This window comes from Marmota flaviventris, chromosome 3 (genome assembly GCF_047511675.1).
Source record: "Marmota flaviventris isolate mMarFla1 chromosome 3, mMarFla1.hap1, whole genome shotgun sequence".
NCBI lineage: Eukaryota > Metazoa > Chordata > Mammalia > Rodentia > Sciuridae > Marmota > Marmota flaviventris.
The window spans coordinates 138,192,150-138,217,265 of NC_092500.1; the positions used below are offsets into that span (position 1 = coordinate 138,192,150).

Here is a 25,116-nt window from a genome sequence, read left to right on the forward strand (position 1 = left end):
CGCCTCCCGGGCTGCCAGGGGGTGGAGCAAGGGCGGGGAGTTGGGAAAACTTGTAAATAGAAAAGCTCAGCGGTCTCAGCTCCTCAACCCGCCGCGGCTCTTTCGGAGCGGACCCCTCCTCCGTCTTTCAGCGGGAGACCCAGGACAGGCGAGGTTCAAGAGGCCTGCGCCCCGAGAAACTTGAGAGACGCGCGAGGCGGTACCTTGAGGCGCGAGCCAGGGAGACTCCTGCTTTTCTTGGCTCGACGAGGCTCCTCTCGGCAGGTTGGCGGGCTCTGCTCGCTCCCTCCTCTCGCGCTCCCGTGTCCCAATCCCGAGGCCCCGCGCGCTCCCGGGCTAAGAGCGAGCGCGCCCCCACGCCGGAGGCGTCTACCCAGGAAGGTGCTGCACCTGTTGCCACGTGCGACGCTGGGCCGCGGGATGCTGCCTGCGCACCTGGATGAAGCGCGAGTCCCCAGACCACACAAGTCCACCGGGCGACCAAAGCTCTGCCAATGCTAGGTACCTAGGGCTGGCCGGGGTACACAGAGGATCAGCCTCCCGCTCCTCCCACTCTGACCACCAGTGTCCTTATGAGCCCTCTGACCTCATGACAGACGTGGGGTCAGTGCATCAAGGGGTGGTGGAGATGGGAGGTGGGAGGGTTGCAAGGAACCAACAGCGAATGTCTCTTTGTGGTTCCGACTGACCGTCTGTATTTGTCTTCATAGTTCTGAGAGGTTTATTAGCAAACACCTATTAAAGAAATGAGCACTCCAGCTGTTAGATCTTAATATAAAAAGTGGGAAGGAGTGTAGAACACCGGAGAGAGAAACGGGGCCCACCCACTTTTCCCTAAACACAAACTGAGTCTTTGCTCTTTGCTTGACTAAGCAAATTTCATCCAAAGCTATTTTCAGCCCATAAAGTGTTTTCTTCTATAAGGCATATTTCGAATACAAAGCTTTTCCAAAGATAATATTCTGCCTATGAGAGATATAACATTAATGAACCATTAAATGTCAGACAACCTGAATCCAATTTTTAAAAACAGTTTAATTACCTCACTGGAGTTTACTAAAAGCACTTTAAGTAAACTTATTCTGAGGGGAAAAAAAATCTGAAGATGCTGTATTTCATAGTTGCCTATACCAAGAATATTAGATGAACTAACAAACAGATGTGTTGTTATTTATAGTTGTACACTCTTCACATATACAATGGTCCATTATTTCTTCATGAGACCCAGGTGTATATAGGTCAGATTATTATCTTCATTATTCTGAGTGAAGAAATTGAAGCTTAGAAAGGTCAAATGACTTGCACAAGGTCATACAACTAGTGAGGAGCCAGTGCAAACCCAGGAGGCCCAACTCCTAGTCTTATTTTATTCCATTATATAATGACACCTCTCACTTGTTTTTGAGGTCCCTGTTACAAAGACAGACACATAACTAACATGATCTATGACTTTTAAAAGAAGCCATGTGATTAATTTTAAAGAGAAACAACATTAAGCACCATTGGATGATTCGCCCATACACACACACACACACACACAAAAAAAAAGGAAAAAAAGCCACGGATGTTTCTGCAAGTCATGAGACAATTATGCTAATTACCAATGTGCCTCCTCCCTAAGCAGAATATTCCTTGTGTTAAACATGTTATTTAATCTTTATAACCCTCATATGACCCAGATGACTTGGTCCAACCCCCCACAGTTCTATTGTTATACCTATAAATATAGAACCTGTTTTTCTTCATTTTTCTATGGGATAGATTGAGAGAAAAATAAACAAAAAAACACCCTCTGCCAAGTACTTAGAGCTACTTTTGTGGGCATTGGGAAATCTGAAATTTCACTGCTAATTGCATCCACATAAAAACAGAAATTATCTTCTAAGGATATCATCAGGGACTCCATCAAGGCAAATATTCATGAAATTGGGCCTGTTCGCTTTTCTTTCCATCTTGGTTCTGGGCATGTTGCCATTTTCTTGATCTCTGAACTCTAATGCTGACCTGCCACAAAACTTCAGGAACAACATTAAGGATCAGATAATAACTCCACATAACTTTATGGCTCTTTGTCATAAGAAAAAATTTAGCATATATTTTTCCTCTTCAAGGAAAATGCAAATTAAAACTATATTGAAAAATATTTTTTTCACTTAAAGATTAGAAAGTTTGATAACACTCTATAGAGATGTGAACAGGCACTCACAGTGCAGATGTGATTATAAATTATAATGACCTCTATAGAGTAATTCACAATGCCTAACAAAATTATAAATGCACATGTTCATTGAGCCACTAAGTTCACATACATGAATTCATCTTACAATACACATAAGAAGAAATGGCATGTAAATAAGACCTTGTTTATTTCAACATTGTTTATATTAACAGAAGATTAAAAACAATATAAATTATTCATGAATTAAAAGCTGGTAAATCATGATACAGCTATCAAATGAAACCTTATGAAGATAAAAAAAAAAACAGAAAGTTCTTTATACTACTATGAAATGATCTCCAAGATACTTAATGTGCAATTTTTTAAACGTATAACACTTATATAATAGTATGTTACCATTTTCATTAAATCAGGGGAAATTATATACACCTGTATGTATGCATCTATTTTTTTTGTTTGTATAAGCATAATATATCTAAAAGGATGCACTATCAGAAATTGATAAAGATTGGTTGCAATCTTAGGAAGGAGTTGGACAGTTTGAGGGAAAAATTTGAATAGAAACTTTTATGAGATATAATTTTGTACTTTTTGAATTTTTAACCATGTAAGTAACAGTACCCATTCCAATATTTTAAGATTTTCATCACTGGAAGTTTTGCCATCAGGAGTGACTAAGTTTCTTAACTAATCTCACTTATAGAAAAGCAAGTGATCAAATTTCTCATGCATTAAGGACAGGCCAAAGAAACTACTCAACCTATTTTTTACCCTTTAACTTTAACCCTATTCTTTCTCTAGTTCATCTAAAAAGAGAGAATTTTAAGAGAAAACTCTAACAAACGTGCTGTGAGGTTGGTGAAAATGATGAGTTAACAAATTCCTTAGAATTTTATTAGCACTGACATCTCCCCAGGGTAGAGCTTCCAGCCAGCTTTCCCAGAATCACATTCAATCAGAAGGAAAAAAGAACCCCATGCTCAGTTCTCAAGAGGGAAACTTCTGTGTGTTAATGAGCAGTGAGGAAGTAATTCCATGGGAATTCTGTGGAGTCATTTTACTTTGTTCCCAGTCTAGGTTTCTTGTTGTTGTTGTTGTGTTCTTAATATGTACTTCTACTATCACTTCATTGAACAGGGATTTGAACAACTCTAAAAGGAACAGTAAATTTTAAACAATAACTATTTAGAGGTATAGTGTTTTTCGTATATAGGGTCCCAGGAAAAGCACTAAACATACCTTTGAACAAGTTAAAACACTGAACTGTGGTAGCCCAGTGCCCCAACCAATTACATAATTAGCATTTTCAAAAGGGATTGATTCCTTAAAGGAAACAAAACTACTACTAAGCAGTGAATTCCAAGAAATTTTTTTCATTCTCATTTCCTAGATCAAAACTACTAAATGGAAAAAAAGCCCAATATATTATTAAAATATTGTAAGAAACTTTATATGTTTTTTTTTATAGTGGCTTTGAATAAAAACCAAAAGTATGATATTAAAACTCCATTGAAGGAAGGTATTCATCCAATTAGGGACCAGGCTAATGTCCTCCCAGTCTATAACTGCATAAAGGGATCAGAGATGGGCTATAAATAGAGGTGTGTGACAGCAGCTCCTCCAGATAACCTTCTTAAAGTCAGATATGCTTATGGTAAAGTTCTAACATCTCCACAAATCTCTTGCCTAAGAGGTTAGTCATAGTTGCTTTATATAACATTCCAGAAATTTTCCAGTCAGTCAGCCACGGGTGCAGAGAATTGGTACAATTTGTAGTAATCTTCAACAAAGTCCCCAAATATTGGAATTTTGTGATAATGTTGATTTTTTTTCTATTTTCATGACCCAAAATAAAAATGTTATGTTACAAATAGCCACAGGACTTTTTAACTCCTAGATTCCAAGTTGGTGGGCTGCATGGTCAAATACACAAACTGGCCAGCTGAAGTAATGATTACATAACAAAAAAATGAGAGCAGTGAATTATCCTAATTTACTTACAAATAACTCTCAGGTTTCTTACTACCTATTCTTCTTAGTGGGTTTGGAAACTCAATTGGACTGTTTTCTTCATGTTCCAGAATGGGGACTATCAGAGTAAGGTTGTTCTTGCAGAAGTCTTCCCATTTTTAAATAGAGTTTACCAAGAATAGAGTTACTCATTGCAAGTTCATAGCAGTAGCAATAATGAGGAAATGTAGCTTCCTTTTATCAAAATAACCTGAGAGCATCTGAGGAACTCTTTCATCTCCCCAAACTGTGAATTCCACCTTCAACAGCCCTTCTCTTCCATTTATAGACTCTAGAAGGAACCATTCTTATAGCATGATGCCAAAATTATTTTAGTTCACGCACAAACAAGTTGTTCTATAATTCTTCTGTAGGCCTTCTCATATTAGGAAGAAATTAAGAAAAATATAGCACTACCAGTTTGTTATGCAACCACTTTGAAAGTGTTTACTTGGAGTGCTTAAAATGTCATGACCAAAGAGACTACGAGGCTGTGTAATCCACTCTTGACCATGAATCATAACTGTGTCACACTTGAACTTAGTTAGGCTTTACTCCAATCAGATGAAGTTGGCCCTTAAAAAGAGGATGTATTTCAAATTTTAAAGTATTTGCTGCTTTATGACAAATATTACAATAAATCTGTGGCTTCGAGTTCTCATACCATTGAGATTATGATAGGCCACCTAGACTTTTTGAATTTGTTTTCGATTTATGCCTCTGGCCTTATTCTTTTGATTACATGTAAGCTCTGAGAAAGCTGGATGCAGCCTTCCAACTTGTCTCCATCCCCTTGGGCTATCAGTGATAACCTGAAAATAGTGCAGAGTCACAAAGACTGATGAGTTCAGTCTTGCTGTGTATTGTTACTGAGCCAGAGTGCAGTTCTGGTTTATGATTGACTTTTGGTTCATTCCATTTACAATTTTTGGTCTTGATTAACGGTATCTGATGTATGACTGGCTCTGAAATCTCCCCCCTTGCAAGTGGTATGAAAATAGCCCAAAGTGCTCTATTTTTAACAAACCTTTGCAAATCATGATGTAAGAAGAGTAGTATATTAAATGAACAGCAATTAGCCCTCGAGTTGTTGCATAAGCATTCCTCAATATATAATCACTCTTCTGACATGGGCAAGTGATCCAGGAGCCACTGAAAATACGATCATCATTTTCTCTGTAGTGAGCGTAAACTGTTCTGCCTAAATCACATTACAGTGTGCAAGCATTTTAAATTAGTGCCAGGTTAGTTATCAGAAAGTAAGACAATCTTACCTTTGGGCATGTTGAACACTGAGAAGTCCAGTGGCTAATCCAGTCTAGTAACTTAATCCCACCAAAGATTTATCTACTTTGGACAAGTATATTTATGATATCTTTTAAAATACTTACAAATTATAGTTAATCCCCAATAATTTACAAACTGATTATCTTCAGATCTATAACAGGAGAATAAAAACACTAAAACATCATTATTACTGTAAAACTGAGGATGCAAAATGGAATTGAAAAGTTTAGATTTGGGACCTAACTATGCTTTAATTGATCTAACCTATCCAGATCTCATTTCTCTTTTATAGAATTAGTACATTAGATCTCATGCAGTGGTTTTGAGAATAAAATACAAGGGATTATTATTAATATGTTTATTGTTTATGTATTATCTCATGTTTAGAATTACTAATATTGCTCATTTCCATTCTCATTCGTCTACAAGAGCAAGCCTATGGAAAAACGCACATTTCCAAAACAACATCCCCTCCCATCTAAAAAGACCTGCCAACCCTCCTGATTTCAGGTCTTCACTTCATGCCATATGACTCAAGTGAGCAAACTGGTAGTCTCTAAATTTTTCAATTTATGCTTCTCTATAAAGTATATGGTAAAGTAAATATATGAAGTCATATTTATATATAAAGTATTATGCCTGATATTTATTTATTATTAAACTTTATATAGCACTAGAATAGCACTAGCATATTTATATATCATGTACACAAATAAACTATACCAAAATAAAAACTAGAATAGGATAAGATTTTAAAATAGGTAGGTAGGTAGGTAGGTAGATAGATAAATCTCATATTTTCTTCTCTCACCAGGTACTCTCTGGTACCAATCAACTATCCCTTTTCTTTCTTTCTTGATGATATTAGTGTAGAAATTTTTCCAATAATGAAAATTAGAAGACACAAAAAAAAATCATTTTTAGTATAAATGTTCAGACTTACCTATTTCACCTTCTGGCATTCTAGGTAACCCCCCAATCAGTTTCCCTTAAAAATGCACATACCTGGAAGCAGCCCTTTAAATACTGAACTTAAACCTTGCATCTAGAAAGGGTGATTTTTAAAATCCTAATTGTAAAATATAATACAGACAGAAAACTGCATAAAACACATTTGTAGCTTAGTAAATATTATAAAGTAAACATCTTTTAAACCATTACCTTGGTCAAGAAATAAATAGAGGTGGCCAAGCACCCATCTGAATCATGACCCCTTCCTTCAGCCTTTCGGTAAACACATTCTGGTTCTTATGGTAATCACTTCCTTGCTTTCATTTATAGTTTCATCATCCACATATCCACTCCTAAACACTATAGTTTTGCCTTTTTAAAAAAATGTTATTTGAGTCTACATATTCTCTCCCACTCTTCTTTTTTATTCTCTTTGCAATGTATTTGTTGAAGAAATGGGATCATCTGACCTGTAGAATTCTCTGTGCCTGGGTTTTGCTGATTTATCCCCATATTCCTCTGTCCTTTCTATCCCTAGTACATGTTGTTGGGACAAGCAGTAGATTGAGGTTTGATTCTGGTGAGGGGAAGAGTATGTGACTAGTGGTACTGTGTTCTTCTCACCAGAAGGCACACACATATGTTTGACTCAACTTTGCTGGAAGTAATCATTGATGCTTAATTACATCCATCCATCCATTCATCAGAGATGGCAATAATGATATTCTAATTGAATCATTCCTTCTTCAATTATTAGCTACAATATTTCTATAAAAAAATCCCTCCTGTATCATGTAATTATCCAATGAAATAGCTCACAGAGGAAAGAGGAAAAGGACTAAATGATTACCCTATATTTAGCCTTCTCCACCACAAGCTTCTACCATGATGTACTGTGCTGCCATAGGACCAGAGCAGAGGAGTCAAGCAATCATGAACTAAAACCTCTGCAATGGTGAGCCAAAGTAAATCTTTCCTTTCATTAAGTCGATTTTTTTTTTTTTCAGGTATGTGTCAGGGCAATGGAAAGCTGATTAACACAGTCTTTCCCAGGATTATCTTCTACTTTTTTTAGCGCTGACTTGAAGTTAGCCATTTCTTTAAGCTTCATTCAGTGGTTTCATTCAGTAGAAAAGTGTTTTCCTAAACTCCAATCTGGTGCTAAGGAGATTCACTGATATTGAATTTCTTGGACACTGAAATTTCCTAGAATTGTGTTTCCTAGAAACTCACTGTTTCTAGGAAAGAACTAGGCAGTATATTATATCTGTGTATACCTAGACTATGTATAAGTTCTCTGCACAGAGAATCTTGTTTAAAACAAATGTGATTTTTTTTCTCTTTATTAGTAGATTTCTTTTTTCTTTCTTTCTTTTTTTTTTTTGGCTAGATGACCAATATATTTTTTCCTTTAAAATCTAGTAAATTTATTTTTAATATGTATTAGGTGTATTGGTGTTGCTAGTTCTGGCTCAGTTATTTTTTTTTCATTCTTTTTTTAAAATTTTTATTGTTGGTTGTTCAAAACATTACATAGTTTTTGTCATATCATATTTCACACTTTGATCCAAGTGGGTTATGAACTCCCATTTTTACCCCGTATACAGATTGCAGAATCACATCGTTTACACATCCACTGATTTACATATTGCCATACTAGTGTCTGTTGTATTCTGCTGCCTTTCCTATCCTCTACTATCCCCCCTCCCCTCCCCTCCCCTCCCCTCTTCTCTCTCTACCCCATCTACTGTAATTCATTTCTCCCCCTTGTTTTTTTTTCCTTTTTTCCCTTTCCCCTCACTTCCTCTTGTATGTAATTTTGTATAACCATGAGGGTTATTTATTATTTATTGTTATTTATTTATTATTTATTGTTATTTATTTGTTTATTTATTTTTGTAGTTGTAGATGGACAGAATGTCTTTATTTTATTAGTTAATTTTTATGTGGTGCTAAAGATTGAACCCAGTGCCTCATGCGTGCTAGGCAAGTACTTGGCCACTGAGCTACAACCCCAGCCCCCTGGCTCAATTTTCACAAGTATGTAGTATAACCTTTAACATGTAGCTTCAGTTACATATATTGGTAATTTCAAACAAATATTCTTGATTCTATTTTTTGTAGTTATTCTGTGCCTTCCTTTGTTTTTTTCATCTTTAGGAATTCTCATTAAACATGTGTTGTATCTTCTTTGCCTATGTATAAATTTGGCTCTTTCTCTCCAATCCTTTTTATGGCTTTCCTTCCATATTTTCCCCTTAATTTCCTTTATCTTCTGTTCTTAAGGCATCCAACGTGTTTATTTATTCCTGTGTTACTGTTAGCTGAATCTTCATTTCTGAATTGATTTTATTTCTACATATTTTTTCAGACTTCTGTCATCTCATTTCTGAGGTTCCCCAATTCTCATGTTTGTTGTCTTTTAATATTGTAGATGATTTCTCTAATGTCTTTCATTTTGTGGTGAAATAATGTGACGGTTTTTATTTATTCTACAGATATGTCTTTTTTGGCATTTTTGCAACTGACTGTAGAAATGTTATTCAGTGTCTTATCCTCTTTTTCCTTAGAGTAATTGTGTATGGGATTTAACCTTGGTAAGTTTTTAGTCATTTTTAATACGAAATAATTTTCCTAAACTTTGGAAAGGAAGCAGAATTTGAGATAGCTTTGCCAACTTCACAATTCTGTACAACAAAAATGTGGTTTCTGTGTAGTGTGTAAACATACAGCAGCTTACTCTTTGAGATCTTTTGACTCTGTTCTCCTTCCACACTTTTACCTGGACCCTCTCTTTCCTTTGTCCTTATCGTCCCTGGTCTGCTTAATGAGCATTTTTTCCCCAGAAGTTTTTTCTCTGTGCAGGGCTTGTCTAGGAGTAAAAATTTTGGCTCATTAATTTTGAATACTCCAGACACTTTGCACTTCCCTGCCATTGGAGTGTTCAAAACCTCTTCCAGTTTCAGCTTCTTTCTCAAATTGAAGCTTTAAGCTTTCCAGTGAGCGCCTGGTAGCTGTTTTGAGATTCTCAGACTATAGGTGCCTCCTTGCTTTCGTCTGCTTTCTACTACACAGTTTCTAATACCTCACAGCCCTGTAGCTGACTGTGGCTTTCCTCAATTATTAGGGACACCTTATCACATTGTTTTGTTATAGATGTTGTCCATAGTTTTTTTGAGCCAGGATCTCACTGAGTTGCTTAGGCTGATTTCAAACTCCGGGTAGAAGGGATCCTCCCCCCCTCAGCCTCCCAAGTAATTGGATCAACCAACATGCCTGACCATGGTTATACTAATACTTGTGAAAATTGAGCCAGGGAGATAGTTTTTGATTTTGTTAACTTTGGTCCTCTCTCTTTTTATGGGAGAATTTGCAAGTTAAAAAATAATAACCCCCAGATACAGGTGACTGATGAAAAATCTTGGTTGTCATAAGCTCTGTATAGTGGACATTCCTTAGCAGCACAGAGAATGAATTGCTTAATAGGTTGGCAGAAGCCTCCTGTGGACGCTAAACAGGAGTTGTAGAGCAAGAAATGGAAAAGAGAAGGAGGCAATAAGCTTTTATTTGGGGTCTGTTATGTGCCAGATATTTTGTTTGTAGTTTCCACATCTGGTATTTGCTTGGATTTAATCTAATGATCAACCCCAGGCTTCTGAAATAGATTTTTTTTTTTTTTTTGGTACCAGGGATTGAACTCAGGGGCAATCAAACCACTGAGCCACATCCCCATCCCTATTTTGTGTTTTATTTAGAGATAGGGTCTCACTGATTTGCTTAGTGCCTTGTCATTGCTGAGGCTGGCTTTGAACTCGAGATCCTCCTGTCTCAGCCTCCCGAGCCACTGCTATATTAGAATTTAAACCCAAGTCTTCATAAGCCCTATGCTCATTTGACTTGCAGTTTACTCTCTAGGAAGGAATAAGAATCAGTTAAAATGTAACAGAGTAGAGATAGCTGCTTCAGTTTAAGTTTTGTTAAAACTGTGTTGTTTGTTGTTAAAGTAAACTTATGAAAATCATTAAAATGGGAAAGATGACATAGGATAAAAATAGAAGCATAGAAAAAATATATTTACTAACATGTAAAAGAATGATACTTAATAATAAAGATCTTTCTATCAAAGCAAGCAATTCAGAAGTTATATAGGCAGACCCCTGAGAATTTACTGACTTAAACAGTAACAAATGCAACTTGACAGGTAGTACGGATTCAAAAACTCTTTGTTTAAAATTCTGAGTTATCAATGGCTTTGTGGTACACATCTGTAATCCCAGTGATTTGAGAAGTAAAGTCAGGAAGGTCATGACTTCAAGGCCAACATCAGCAAGTTTGTGAGATCTAAAAAGGGTTTTGGGGTAGAGCACACCTGATTCAATCCCCAATATTACAAAAAAAAAAAAATCTGAGTTATTGAAGTTAATTATGATGATGATAAAAATAATACCAAACCTTGGTTGTGTACCACAAACTATTTTAGGCATTTTACACTTTATATTTGTTAACTGCTTAAATACTCATAACAACTCTATTATGTAGGTAATATTATGCCAATTTTATAAATTAAAAAATTAAAACCCAGTCTGGTTATAATTATGCCCTGTGTCACATATCCAAAAAATAACAGGACTACAATTGAAACAAGTTCAGTGTGACCTCTGAAACCACCCAACACATTGCTCCTTTATAACTTTGTTCTTCGTAGTTCTTTATTTCACTTATTTTTGTTCTTTAATGTATAGCTCAAGAATAATATACAACTTAAAAATAAAATTATTTTTAATGAAAAGGACGAGAAGTAGTTGCATAATCTAATGTTTAAAAACCCCATTAATGAAGAAACACTAAGGCATGGTGGCACACACCTGTTGTCCTGGCTACTTGGGAGTCTGAGGCAGAGGATCACTTGATCCCAGGGGTTCAAGTTCAGCCTTGGCAACATAAGCAAGACCCCTTCTTAAAACAAAGCAAAACTAGAGTCAGAAACATTTGAGGCAATATACTTAAAAAGCAGAAACATAATGAAGGGTATGTATATCATCATTATTGCTAAACAGGGAATACAGACAAATTTCAATGAGTTTTGCATAAAATAGCAAAGGAATCAAACAAATAACAGCTGTATGAAACTAGAACACAGAATTCATCATATGAACAAAGTATTGAATACCTTATGTAAATTTAACTTGTAACAGTTGTTTTTTAAAAAAATGATTAAATTTTAATAGAAAAATGTAAGGCATCACTAAAGAACTATGCCAGTTTTTTATTTAGAGAGATTAAATAAAGACATCAATTTTTATAGTCATTTGCCATATAAATACATTGTGGTCCACAACTGGCTACATATAAAGTATTAGTCCTGTAAGATCATATTATCTGATGACATTGTAACTATCTGAATTTGTGAAAGTATGTTCCATGATGCTTGCATATTGACAAAACACCTAAAGACAATTTTTTTCAGAATGTGTCCCTCTTCATTCATTGATACTCAACTGTATATAGATGTATTGCAGTAACAAATAAAATTCCCATGGTAATCGGTGTGAAAAGTAAATGAATCACAATATCAAAACATTTTCATAGGGAATAAAGATAGAGTCAGCATATTTGGAAAACTGAACAATGGTATTGGGTTATCATCATTTGAAATAAGAATCTAACCTACAACAGAAAACAAACATAGGGCAAGGGATAACCCCTTGATAAGTTGTTTTCCAAATACTTGACTAACAGATTGGGAAAAAAATCAACTTAGATACATAAATACAAGAGACCAAGTAAATTCCAGCTATAACAAAAACTAAAAGCAGGGGCTGGCGTTGTGACTCAGTGGTAGCGCACTTGCCTGGCATGTGTGAGGCACTGGGTTTGATTCTCAGCACCACATAAAAATAAATAAAATAAAGGTCTATCAATAACGAAAAAAAAAACCTTTAAAAACAAAAAGCTAAAGATATTTTTTAAAAATGAAGAATGTTTTTCTTATCCAGGTATGGAAGGAACATGTACTTCTAGTCTTTGAAGAAAATGGAGGTCATTACCAAAAGCAAGAAGGAGTGATTAAATATATTTAAATTTTTTAGTCTTCAAGAAACAAAATTTAAAATAAAAATGTTACAAAGGAAAGTTTCTAGTATGAAATAGATGATCAAAAGGTTTATGGTCAAGAAAATTTAGGCTAAATCATTTTCTAAAATCCTATTTAAAAAATAAAATATAGGCAGAATTCAACCAATGTGAAGATTCCCACATGAAAATATTAAACTGAAAAAAATTTAAAGTTGTAAAACCCAGTCTTGACAAGTGTTTACGAGAAGGGAGATATATTTTATTAATGGCAGAAATATAAAATGGTGATGTTTAGCATTTATAGAACACTTGCTATATGCCAAACACCCTCCTAAGTGCTTTCCATGCATTAATTTCGTTTGATCTTTGAGTATTAGTGTTAGTTTTCATTCTTTAGAACGATGTCAAATAAATCAGCATACAGAATAGTCAAATAAATTACTCCAGATTACCCATTTTAGCTCAAAGTAGCAGGATCTGTCCTTAAATGATTTCTATTTGCTAATAACTTTAATTAGCCCCCAAATTCTGGGTCTTACATCTCTTGCATATATCCCTATTCATTTCTCTAGTGTAAAGAAAAGAAAAATCTGAAAATTTTAAGAGGATTCCAAAAAGTCAAAACCATGAATTATCGAATAGAGAATTTGAAAGGACTAAATAAAACCATATCCAAAAACATTTATCTAAGGAGATAAAAATAATAATGGTGGGGGCAATGTTGATAATGGGAGAGGCTAAGAATGAGTAGGAAAGAGGATATATTAGAAAATCTGAATTTTGCCATGAACCAAAAACTATAAAAAACAATAGTCATCAAAAAATAGTAATAAGATAGTAAACATGTTCAGGGATTTCAAGAGTCTTTTCACAGCCAGCCCCCCCAATCACACCCTTAAATACATGGGTGTGCACATGCATACTCATGTACAAACACATACACACAAAGTCACATCCCTCCTCATTCACAGACTCAACATCTCATATGCATATTCCCACTGGCTCCCAATAATCCTAAGGTTTCAGGTAAATTAAATGGTACCCTTGAATAAAAAGGTTAGAACCCTCAGGGAGAAAATCCTCAAGGAATAGAATTGGACATTTCATTTCTTTTTTTTTTTTTAATTTTTTATTGTTGGTTGTTCAAAACATTACATAGTTCTTGATATATCATATTTCACACTTTGATTCAAGTGGGTTATGAACTCCCATTTTTACCCTGTATACAGATTGCAGAATCACATCAGTTACACATCCATTGATTTACATATTGCCATACTAGTGTGGACATTTCATTTCTTAGGAAACAGATTAACAAGTCCACTGTATTTGAAGGAGGAAATTTTTTCCAATTAGATCAATTTCAAAGTTTCTTTGGGTCAACTGTTCCTAGGTAAGTCTGACCTGTCAGGCTCCTTTGTTGATGCTTGATCTGATTATGCCTTATCTTTCATTCACAGAGATCACAGACTAAGAAACCAGGAGATATATTAAAGGGCCTTCAAAACATACTGACAACTATTGACATGTCTCCTCTTTTATGCCCCAGGTAAAAATGATAAGCCAAGAAAAATATAGTTAAATTCAACCTGAGGCACTTGACACAGCATGGGTAATTATGAGTATGCAGTACCCAATGATGCTTTATGGACCTTGGATATGGGATTTATAACAAACCCCGTGACTAGTGTTTCAGGACAGCAGTCTTAAAGCAAAGGCTTAAAAGTATCATCATTAGACTAATTGAAATTCACTTGATCCTCCAATGTAACAAGATCCTTCCATCTGCTTCTCCAAGCCATTACTCCTTGTGTTCAGCATATTGGTTTGTCTACCATTAAATATTCATTGTCTGCAGGGCTTTTTGGAAGACAAACAAAGCAGTCAGTTTACTGCTTTATATTGATTCCTGGGTTGTCCTTAGGAAAAGCTTTTAGGAAGTTTAACAGTTTTGAATGATACGGAGGTTTACTCTATGATTAGCAAATAAACTTCTTATTTCAATAATAGATTATTGGAACTTAGATGTTCATTTCCATCTACTCTGTCCTGTCATTATTGATGAAGGCCTCAAATTACACCAGTTCTGACCTGGAACTAATCTATTTAGCAGAATATTAAAAGAGAAAAGAAGAGAATTATATATGATTTTCCCAGCCATGATGTTAATTGCCTTAAAAGGAAGTTATGCACCCAGTGAAGAATGGGGCCATCCAAGTGGCCTGAAGCTAAGGAATTCAGGTACATTTTTCCCTTTTTTTAGGGGATAGGGGAGGATGGGGGGAGAACATAGAAAACTAATTTTTTTTTTTTAGTTTAAAAAGGAGCTTTATCAAGATTTACTAAAGCTGGTTTAAACCTGAGTTTGTGATTTATAGTCTCCTTCCAGGAAGCCTTGGTGCCTTTTTATAGGACACTTATCCTAGATCTATCCAACTTATGAGAAATGCCTTTGGTTTGAGTGTCTGGTATGTCTGATCTTCCATTAAGCACATTTAAATAAAACAGTGCATTCCACAGTGTCAGATATATTAGTTATATATTTGATGTGGTAAATATTTAAGAGGTTCCAGTTATTATCATGAAAAAAATATCAAAACACATGATAGTCATTTAGTCTTTATTTTGGCTCCCAAAAATATTCACTAAACAGATACTGGTTTTTTTCCTATGTGTTTTACCAGGTACAGATACTCAAAAAAATCTACTGAACAAAATATAAAAGAAAGCATAAAATATAGTTTCTGTCCTAAAAGCCTAACAGATAATCGTTTTTTGAAATTCACAAAAGACATTGTTTTCTACTTTATTATTTTAAATTTGTTATTGTATTATTTAAACTTCACATATCCATTTTCTTATTGTGGTTACAATCTAAAATTGCAATTAACCTTGAAATAACCTTCACTTTCCTTTTTCATTACATTCCCCTTAAGAACTTCAATAAATCATTTTACTGAAGACCATAGTCTTTAAGTACATTTTCCTAAGCTAATCATTCAGGAAGATAATAGTAGTGTTTAAGGAAGCACAGTTGTCCAAACTATCTCTATATAGTCACCTGAGGTTCTTGGTAAGCCCTCTTTCTCACTCTCTACTTCAGGTAAGTGCCAATTTTTAGGAGGTCCAACTATTTTTTAGCAATGAAGTGAATCATGTTTTTCATTGCTTTATGAATTGCACTACATGAAAAAGCATATTTTAAAACGTGAACATCTGGGGTTTCACATTTGTTAGTGGCAGAGTAGTTGGTATGAAACTAAACCTCTTGTGGAAAACAATTATGTACTAAGAAAAAAATATAAACAAATTCTCTTTGAAGGAACTGGAGAGTGACCAAAAGCAGGCAAAAACTGGAAAGAAATCAACCCTTGAAAGAAGAAACTATATATGGTTTTCAATTCAGTCCCTGTGGTACAAAGAATCCAGAACTCCAGCAGAAAAACACAGTACTAACCAACCAATATCAACCAATATGGAAAATGAAAGAAGGATATTAATAAAGATTTTAAAGAACACAAAAAGAAAATGGGAAAATACTATAATCAACTTTATGCCAGTAGATTTGACAACTAGGTAAAATGGAAAATTTACTCAGAAAATGCAACTGATTAAAATGAAACAAAACATCTAAATAACCATCCATCAATTACATAACTCATTCAGAAAACAGAAAAAGGAAATACTTCTCAGCTCACTTATAAGACCAGTCAAATACTATCATCTGACTTTGTCAGCATAACTCGGATACAGATATTATGAAAAAAGAACATTAGAGACCAATGTTCTTAATAAATTTAGACACAATTATTCTTATCAAAATATTAGCCAATTTGTATAATAGTATATAAAAAAGATGTTACATCATGGTCAAATAGGGTTACTCCTAGAAACAAAGGTTAGTGAACTGAAAACCCTGTGGTGTAATTCAATGTAAAAGCATTAAAAAAAAAACAGAATAATTACAATAGATAAAAACTTTTGACAAAGTAGGAATAGAAAGGAACTTCCTCAACCTGAAAAAGAGCAAATGTGAAACCTCAGCCAATATCACACTTAGAGGAAACTCTTAAGATTGGAAACAAGGCAAGCTGCCTGTTCCCTCTCAATTCTTATTCTCCTGGCAGTCCCATCTAGTTTGATAAGACAAGAAACAGAAATAAGACATAAGTAGAAGAAAGGAGGAACTAATTCCTATTTGCAGATAACATAATTGTTTATACAGAAAATCTTAGGGATCTACCAGCAAGTTAATAGAATTAATATGTGAATTTAACAAGATTTCAGGATATAAGGCCAGTAGTAAAAAATTTTGGAAATCAAATTAAAATATCACTCCATTAGCAGCTTAAGTGTCCATCAATGGATGAATGGATAAAGAAAATGTGGTATATATACACAAAATGGAGTTTTATTCAACCATAAAGAAAAAAAAGTATGTGATTTGCAGGTAAATGGGTGGAATTAGAGACCATTATGTTAAGCGAAATAAGTCAAACCCGGGAACTCAAGAATCATATGCTTTCTCTCATGTGGAAGCTGGAGAGGGAAAATGAAAAGAAAGTACAGATAGGGATCTCAAGAAAATCAAAGGGAGATCAGTAGAGGAAAGGGCCAGAGGAAGGAGGCAGGGAGAGAGGAAGGAAATGATATTGGCCAAATTATATTGTTATATTGTGTAAATGTATGAATATGTAACAATGTATCCCATCATTATATTCAACTATAATGCACCAATAAAAAATGTGGGAAAAAAAAAGATGATTCTCAAATTATAGACTTCTAGGACTACAGGCTTAAGGATCATCTAATTTAGTCTCTTAGGTTTGGCTTATACATGAATAAATGGAGGACTGGCAAGATTAAAAAAAAAAAAAAAGACCATTCATGAACAATAGCATTAAAACATAGCGTAAGCTTGGCTTACTGCAAGAGTACACACCTGCAGTCCCAGCTACTTGGGAGGCTGAAGCAGGAGGATCACTTGAGCCCAGGAGTTCAAGGACAGCCTGGGTAACTATAGAGAGCCATCCGTGGGCCAATATGAACTACATAAGCATCACAGCCCACTGAATAGGAGAATCTGGTGTCTGGGAACTTCCAGTGGACATTTCCTCTGGCTGACTGCCCAGACACATTGTGAGTCCTATTCAAGCTCTGCCTCAGGTCCCACACAGCACCAAAAAGGGGTGACTTGCTGCAGCCACACAGCCTCTCAGAGATAGGTGTGACCTGCCAAGATGCCAATCAACCTGCTGACTGCAAGACATCATGAAGCAAGACTCCACCACATTATGCCTACCTTTAATGTACCTCCTTAAATAAACCACGGGAGCCATTTTTTTAAATGTCCAGCTCCAGCTCCTGTGTGGACTGGGTCTATCAGGCACTCTACTTTACAACTATAATTCTGACTCTGTGTCTTTGGTTCTTCACTAATTATTTCTGACTTATTTTCTCTGGTGGCTTATACCCTCCTGGGCAGGAAGAAGGACCCCCAGACCCCATTTAAAATAAATTTAAAAAAATGCTTAGGAACAAACAAAACAATAGATTTGTAAAACCTCCATGTTAAAAACTACAAATACTGACTGATAAAAGCAGTTATATAACACCTACATAAACATGGAGATATACCATTTTCATGTTTTGGAAGTCTCGATGTTGGTAAAATGTCCATTTTTTTCCCCATTGATCCAGAGATTTATTGCAATCCTAATCATAATCTCAGCAGGCATTTTTATAAAAGTGACAATCTGATTCTAAAATTTAGGCAGAAATGAAAGAGCCTAGGATAGCCAAAACAATGATGGAATAAAAGGATGAAGCTTGAAGATTTATATTATTTAGCTTTAAAACTTAATGTAAATTACAGTTATCAAGATGTGTGATATTGGCAATAGACAGACCGATCAAGTGGAATAGAATAAAAAGAAGAAATAGATCAATACCTATGTAGTTATTTCATTTCAGACAAAGGTGCTGAAGTACTTCAGTGAGGAAAAGAAAATCATCAATAAGTTATGCAGGAAAACTGGATAACTATGCGGCAACAAAATAATCTCTGCCTCCTTAATTCAAGGTAAATCATGGACCTAACTGCAAAAGTCCAAACTTTTATTTTTTGGAAATCAAGTATATTGTCAAAACCAGAGGGTAAGCAACAATTTCTTAGATAAACAAAGACATTACCACAGAAGTATTTTTAAAAAGATACATTTTATCAAAATTTAAATCCTGTCATTAAAAGATACTTTTTAAAAATGAATAGGAAGCCACAACTTGGACAAAATAATTGTAAAACATATATCTAGTAAAAGTCCCATATCCAGAATATATAAATTAGTACTACAATTCATTAATAAAGGCACCAAACCAAGAAAAAAAAAGAGATACAAAACTTTAACAGACACAGGATGAAGGAAACATGTTTAAGAAAGTCCTCAATATTATTAGTCATTAAGGAAATGCAAATTAAAACTGCAATGAGACTACTACATACCAACTACAATGGCTAAATTTAAAAATATTGACAATGGCAAATACTGGCTAAGAGATGAAGCAAGTAAAAGTCTAATACCTCACTGATGGGATACAAAGTGGATTATTCCCAGGAAAGATTTGATAATTGCTTTTTTTTTTTTTTTTTTTTTTTGGTGTGTGTGTATGGGGTTGGAGAATTAATCCAGAGGCACTCTATCAGTGAGCTAAACCCCAAGCTCTTTTAAAATTTTTATTTATTTATTTATTTATTTATTTATTTTGAGACAAGGTGTCATTAAGTGGCTGAGGTTGGCCTCAAACTTGCAATCCTCCTGCCTGAATCTTCCAGGTTGCAGCGATCACAGGCATGCCCCACTGCACCCAGCCTGACTTGGTAATTTCTTATAAAGTTAAACATACACCTGTACCTTATGACCTAGAAATTCTACTTCTAAATATTTACCAAAGAGTAATAAAATGTATGTTCAGAAAAAGTCATGACTAAGAACATTCATAGCTACCCAAAACTGAAAATGACCCAAAGGTTCATTAATAGGTGAATGGATCGACAAATTATGGTATCCTCAAACAATAAAAACTATCCACAAGAAAAGAACTACTGATACACCCCAAAGCATGGATAAATCTCACAGACATTATGCTGAATAAAAGAAGTTAGGCACAAAGAATACATTCCACAATTCCATTTATATCAATTTCTTAAATAAGTTTTTTAAATAAAGCTATGCTGACAATTTATGGCAGAAAAATGAATCTAAGATGAAACAAAAACAAAGTCAGAAGAGCATTTGCTTCTGGCAAGGTTGATAATTAGGAAGAGGCAAAGGAAACTAAAGGTTGAAAAATATGTACTAAATGTTATTAGAGGCATGGGTCATATGGGAGTACATATTTGTCAAAATTCATCTGTGGTAGTTCATTTTTCTTTGCTTTAATGACATGCCAGAGGTAGGACTCTTTATAAAGAAAAGAGGTTTATTTTGGTTCTTTGTTACAAAGGTGCAAGGTGGAAGGGGCATATCTGGAGATATTGTTCTTACTGGCAGAGTCCCAAGGAGACAGGAAGTGCACATGTGTATTATATCCATCTGGTCTCTCTCCCTCTTCTTATAACACCACCAGGATTTAATAAGGGGTCTACTCTTAAGATTTTAACTAATCCTAATTATCTCCCCACCAGTGCACACGGTAGCCAGATTAAGTCTCCACCCTCCCCATACTTCACGGTGGGGATCATATTTCAACACTTGGCATCTTGGAGAAATGCTCAAACCACATCCAAGCCATACATAGCACCATCAACTTGTGTACTTCAGATTCATGCATTTTATAGTATTTAAATTTTATTCAAAAGGTAAAGAAGCTGAGCTTCTGAGTGTTTTTAATATTCTTAATATTTTTCATATCCTTTTATCTTTTTATCTCACTGATAACAACCTGAAAAGCATATGCAAAGCACTGAATATCACTGGCCATTTTTTTCCTTGATGTTTGTAGAATGACATACACCTCGGATCATTTAATGTGGTAAAATAGGCAAGAAGCAGGAGTGATTCTGAATTTCATGTACTGTGAAAGTATAAGTATCATGTGTGTTGAAATGGAAGAAAAACCCCTTGCATTTGAAATAACTCAAAACCCGATGTTCTTCAGCTGACCTAAGTAAGTAATAAATATGGTGAATTTAAAAATGCCGATGGGGCTGGGGGTATCAGAGCAGGTGCTTAGCATGTGTGAAGCTCTGGCTGGGTTCAATTCCCAGCAGGCCTTCCACCCTAAAACAACTACAACAAAGCAAAAAATGCTGAATAAGGATAATGGGTGTTAAAATGATCACACAGGGATGTAAAAACCCATGTAATGTGTCGAGATTTTCCTTTGGGGGGCTGGTGGTGCAGTAAACAACCTCTCCCTGATGCCCTCCTTGCTGCCTTCTTCTCTGATGGCTCCCTTCTTCCCTCACTCCCTTCCTTCCTTTCATTTGTTCATATCGGTATGGACTAAAACATTCTAACTTTATTCAAATTACCTCAATGCTCCCTTTGTCCCAGTTTTGGGTTAAGGGAAGTCACTTCAAGCCAAATCCTAAACAGGGATCTATGAGGCGTATGGGAGCCCCACCTCCCTCTCCAGCTTCTGGCCCTGCCTTCTATCCACAGTGACCTTTTGCCATTTCCTACTTCCTGCCACCTTGGGGTCTCATTGACTCTGCCTATGCCTGCCTGGAATGTTTTTTATCTCTTTTTTCTTGGTTAATACTTATTTAACTGTCTGAACTGAGCTTAAGAGTCCTTTTATCAGAGAAGTCTCCTCTAATCCCCAGCCTAGGTCAAGGACTGTGAACTTTTACATCTATCATACTGTGCTAAAAATACTGCAGGAACAAAAATCAATTCACGAAATATCTTTTTTTTTTTTCTAACCACAAAACCCACTAAAGAAACCTCTTGCTAGAAGCCAACTTCATATGTAGTGAGGATTGAATTGATGGAAGAAGAAAAAAAGAGAAGAAGAAATCAAAGAAGTAGGAGCTTCTCAGGCCAAGGGCCAAGGATAACTTGGGGACATAAATTTTTATCAGTGAGCAGCTGCTGAGAGAAATAGTGAGAATGTAAGCTACAGGAAAAGATGTTTTATATATATATATATGTTTTAAATATATATAAACTATATATATATATATATAGTTGTTCAATAGGAACGGACTCCTTTGGGGTATTTTTATAATTAAGATTTGGGTTTTGCTTTTATTTAATATTTTTGAGCTGGACTAACCAAGAGAATGGATGGTTAATATGGTTTCTCCATGTGAATATTAACTTAATGAATCTGTTCTCTCCTCCCCTCCACTTACATATAAATTTCTGAGATCGATATTCTTCTTGTCTTATTTACTCATCTTTATAATCCTGGTGTTTGCACAATCAGTAGCAGGTGCTATATCAATATTGATTAAATTAATGTGTGTTTAAGGCAATTTGTTTAACCTCTCCAGACCTCAATTAAGTTGCTCTTCAGACTTCTTAACTCTTTCAATAGAAAGAGCATCAACTGCAGAGAAGAAAAATTCGATCTCTCCACTGCCAGAAATCTAGAGTTGTTTGAAACAGCCAATTATTGTTCTGCTATTTCTCTGAAGTTTCATATTCCATCTTAAACACTTGTTACATTATTCATATTAAAACTTTAAATTTTATATTCCACACTATTGTATATCAGTATTTATTTAACACTAAAGTGACTTTTATCTCAAATCCTCTAATTAAAATAAATAACTTTGTACCTATTACCCCTAGAGCTATGCAAATTTCAAACCTATTTAAGAAACACAGGTATTAATTAAATGACCTATGAGGTTCCCTTTTAGCTCCATGTTTTCTGATTGTTTGATTTTTAAAGAAGCCAAATAGCTAATACTTACTGAATTTCTTTCATGTTTAAGTCACAGAGGAGAATACAAGGAACAATGAGATACACTGTTTGCCTTTACAGAAACTGAATTGGGTAAGTCATGTTAGGAGGCAGTATAGAGTAAGTGCCAAGTAAATAGAGTAACTTGTACAATTCAGAATGTTGGAGTCCTCTAGGCCTCAGTTTCCTCGTCTATATCATGGGATAAAAATGCTCAGACTTTTTATCTCACAGGGTAGCTCTGAAACTCAATAAAGCATGCCCACATACAAATGAAAAAGTGATCAGGGAGTTTTAATCATATGGTCAAACTTTGAAATTTGAGTATTAAACAAGTTCATGGGAAAATGACTTCATGAAGTCACAAAAGGAGATATATATACCACAAAGGTACAGGAAACTAAAAATAATCTTTATTAACCAAAAACCAAAACAACAAAACAAAACAAACTCAGGGGAACTATTTCTAGAAAAGCAGAATATTATGGGCTTTGAGTTACAAGAAAAATCTAGAATCACTGTCATGGGTTTTATTTTAAAAAGATAAATCCCTTGATATAATTTGGTTCATATTTTGAAACAGCTAGGAACATTTTGGTATAGACCAAAGGGCTATTTTAAATGCTTCAACCCCTTTAAAGATTATTAAAAGGAGACTTGAAGAAACCAGATAATTATTTGCAGAGATTAAGTGTCAAAATGGTAATCTTACTAAAAGAATAAAGAAGGAAAATATGATTGTATGCTTAGTGGAAAATGAATTGGCATTATGCCAGAAGTGGAAGACAAGAAAAGAAGTAAATTTAGGAAGTAGTTTCAATATAATTCTTGATGGAAGGTTAAAAACAAGTAGCCTTCTACATAATTTGGAATAAATTTCAACATTATTGAATGACTAAAACATGGCTCAAATCTTAATCTGAGAGTTAAATCAGTTATATACAATGAAACTGTGAAATCTGTGGGAGGCTTTCTAAGCATAGTATAGAGGAAATGGTACCTGGTGATAATAAGAATTATAAGTATTTAATCATTTAAATGAGATTTGAAAATCAACAAAAGAGAAAATACATCATTAGTTAGTGGCATCTGTTTAATCGAAGCGTATAAATGAAAAACAAATCTTTATTTCAAGAAGTTTCTAACAAGCATTCCTGTTATGATTTGGATCTTTAATGTCCCTTGAAAATCTCATGTGTTAGGCAATACAGTGTGGGAAGCTGTTCTCGCACGTGATTGGGCTACCTCCCTGACTAGGTGTGAGGCGCTCAGACCAGCTGTGTCAGAGTTTTTTCCCCACCCTTTCCAGGTGCGAGGGCTTGTCCGTATGGGGATGTGACTGACCATTGACCTGGAAACCAATCACTGACCCTGACCTTGGAATGCTGTCCACCTCGACCTTCATTGGATGGAATTTTCCCCTGGATTTTTTGTTTCCCAATAAAAGCCCACTCTCTGGCGTGCTCTTCCTCTCTCCTGCTGGTCTCTTGTGTAAACCTCCCTAGAGAAGCCGTCTCTTAGCTGGGCAAGAAAAAAGGTAAATTGAGTTTTATGTGTCTTTAATTTGATCTCACTAGTTAACTTCTATGTTTGGAACCTCTAGTATGAAGCTAGCGTGCTGGTCACGCGGCAGAACACAGGAATGTTCAGACATGATAGATTATGAGAGCTGTAACCTCACCATTAAATTAATCCATTTTATGGATTAAGAATTTGAATGGAGGGTTGGGGTTGTGGCTCAGTAGTAGAGCGCTCACCTAGCACATGTGAGGCCCTGGGTTCGATCCTCAGCAACCATAAAAATAAATAACATAAAGGTATTGTGTCCAATTACAACTAAAAAATAATTTTAAAAAAAGAATTTGAATGGATTATTGGGTGGTGTCTATGCAAAGGTGGAGGAATGCTGGAGAAAGGAGGTCACTGGGGGTGTGGCTTTCTTCCATTACGTTGTTCTGCCTCACCTCTGGCCAAGAGCCTTGGAGCTGACCAACCATGAACTAAATCTCTGAACCTATCAGCCCCAAATAAACCTTTCCTCCTCTAACTTGTTCTTGTCAGGTGTTTTGATCACAGTGATGCAAAGCTAATCAACACTATATCACTTTTGTAAAACATGGAAAATACTGCACAATTGAATGTTGAAACCATATACATTTGAGTATAACTAAAGATGGCTGCATTTGAACAGTACATAGTGTGTAATACAATATGTGTATAAAGCAAGGTAAAGAAAGAGTACTCCTATTTGCTAGTACTTGCATAAAATAACTGAAACAGGAAATCTTAATTTGCTTCTAGGATGTAAGAATGGGGAGGGTTCTCTTTGTATATCCTTTGTGATTCTATTTTTTTTTTTAATTTGACTTGTTTAAGTGAATTACATAGTCTAATAAACAAACAAAATCAAATGACCTCAAATTAAATGATTATCTGCGAAATAATTTCTGGAGATTCGAAGTTTATTAATTTAAAAAGTTAATTTGTATCACATAGATAGATAAGATAATAATCTTTCTCCAGAACATCTTTCCCAAACTTTAGCATGCGTCAAAATCTCTTGGGGGCTCATTAAAAAATAGTGTTTGGTCTCACCTTCCAGATTTTCTGAATCAAAGGTTTGGGGCAGAGTCCAAGAATTTTTATATCAAATAGGTTCCCAGGTGATGCTCCGACTGCTCCTGGTGATATGGGGACCA

General features: G+C 35.2%; 1 protein-coding gene and 1 long non-coding RNA gene across 4 annotated transcripts in view; one reads left to right on the forward strand and one right to left on the reverse strand.

The window, feature by feature from the left end:
- The window catches only part of Mtus1 (microtubule associated scaffold protein 1), a 141,644-nt gene extending 141,368 nt beyond the window's left edge, over positions 1 to 276 (reverse strand). The window contains exon 1 of the mRNA XM_071610433.1: positions 204 to 276. The gene's annotated coding sequence lies outside the window, so the exon portion shown is untranslated. The remainder of the gene's footprint in view (positions 1 to 203) is intronic.
- Positions 101 to 23,923, forward strand: LOC139705257 (uncharacterized). Of its 3 annotated transcripts, XR_011707161.1 has the most exons (6): positions 101 to 501; positions 13,963 to 14,051; positions 14,613 to 14,743; positions 20,504 to 21,617; positions 22,449 to 22,510; positions 23,727 to 23,923. It is a non-coding gene; the product is annotated as an uncharacterized lncRNA (long non-coding RNA). The 3 variants fall into 3 exon arrangements; XR_011707160.1 differs by having other exon boundaries at positions 20,504 to 23,923; XR_011707162.1 differs by having other exon boundaries at positions 14,616 to 14,743; positions 20,504 to 23,923.
- The last annotated feature ends 1,193 nt before the right edge of the window (positions 23,924 to 25,116 follow it).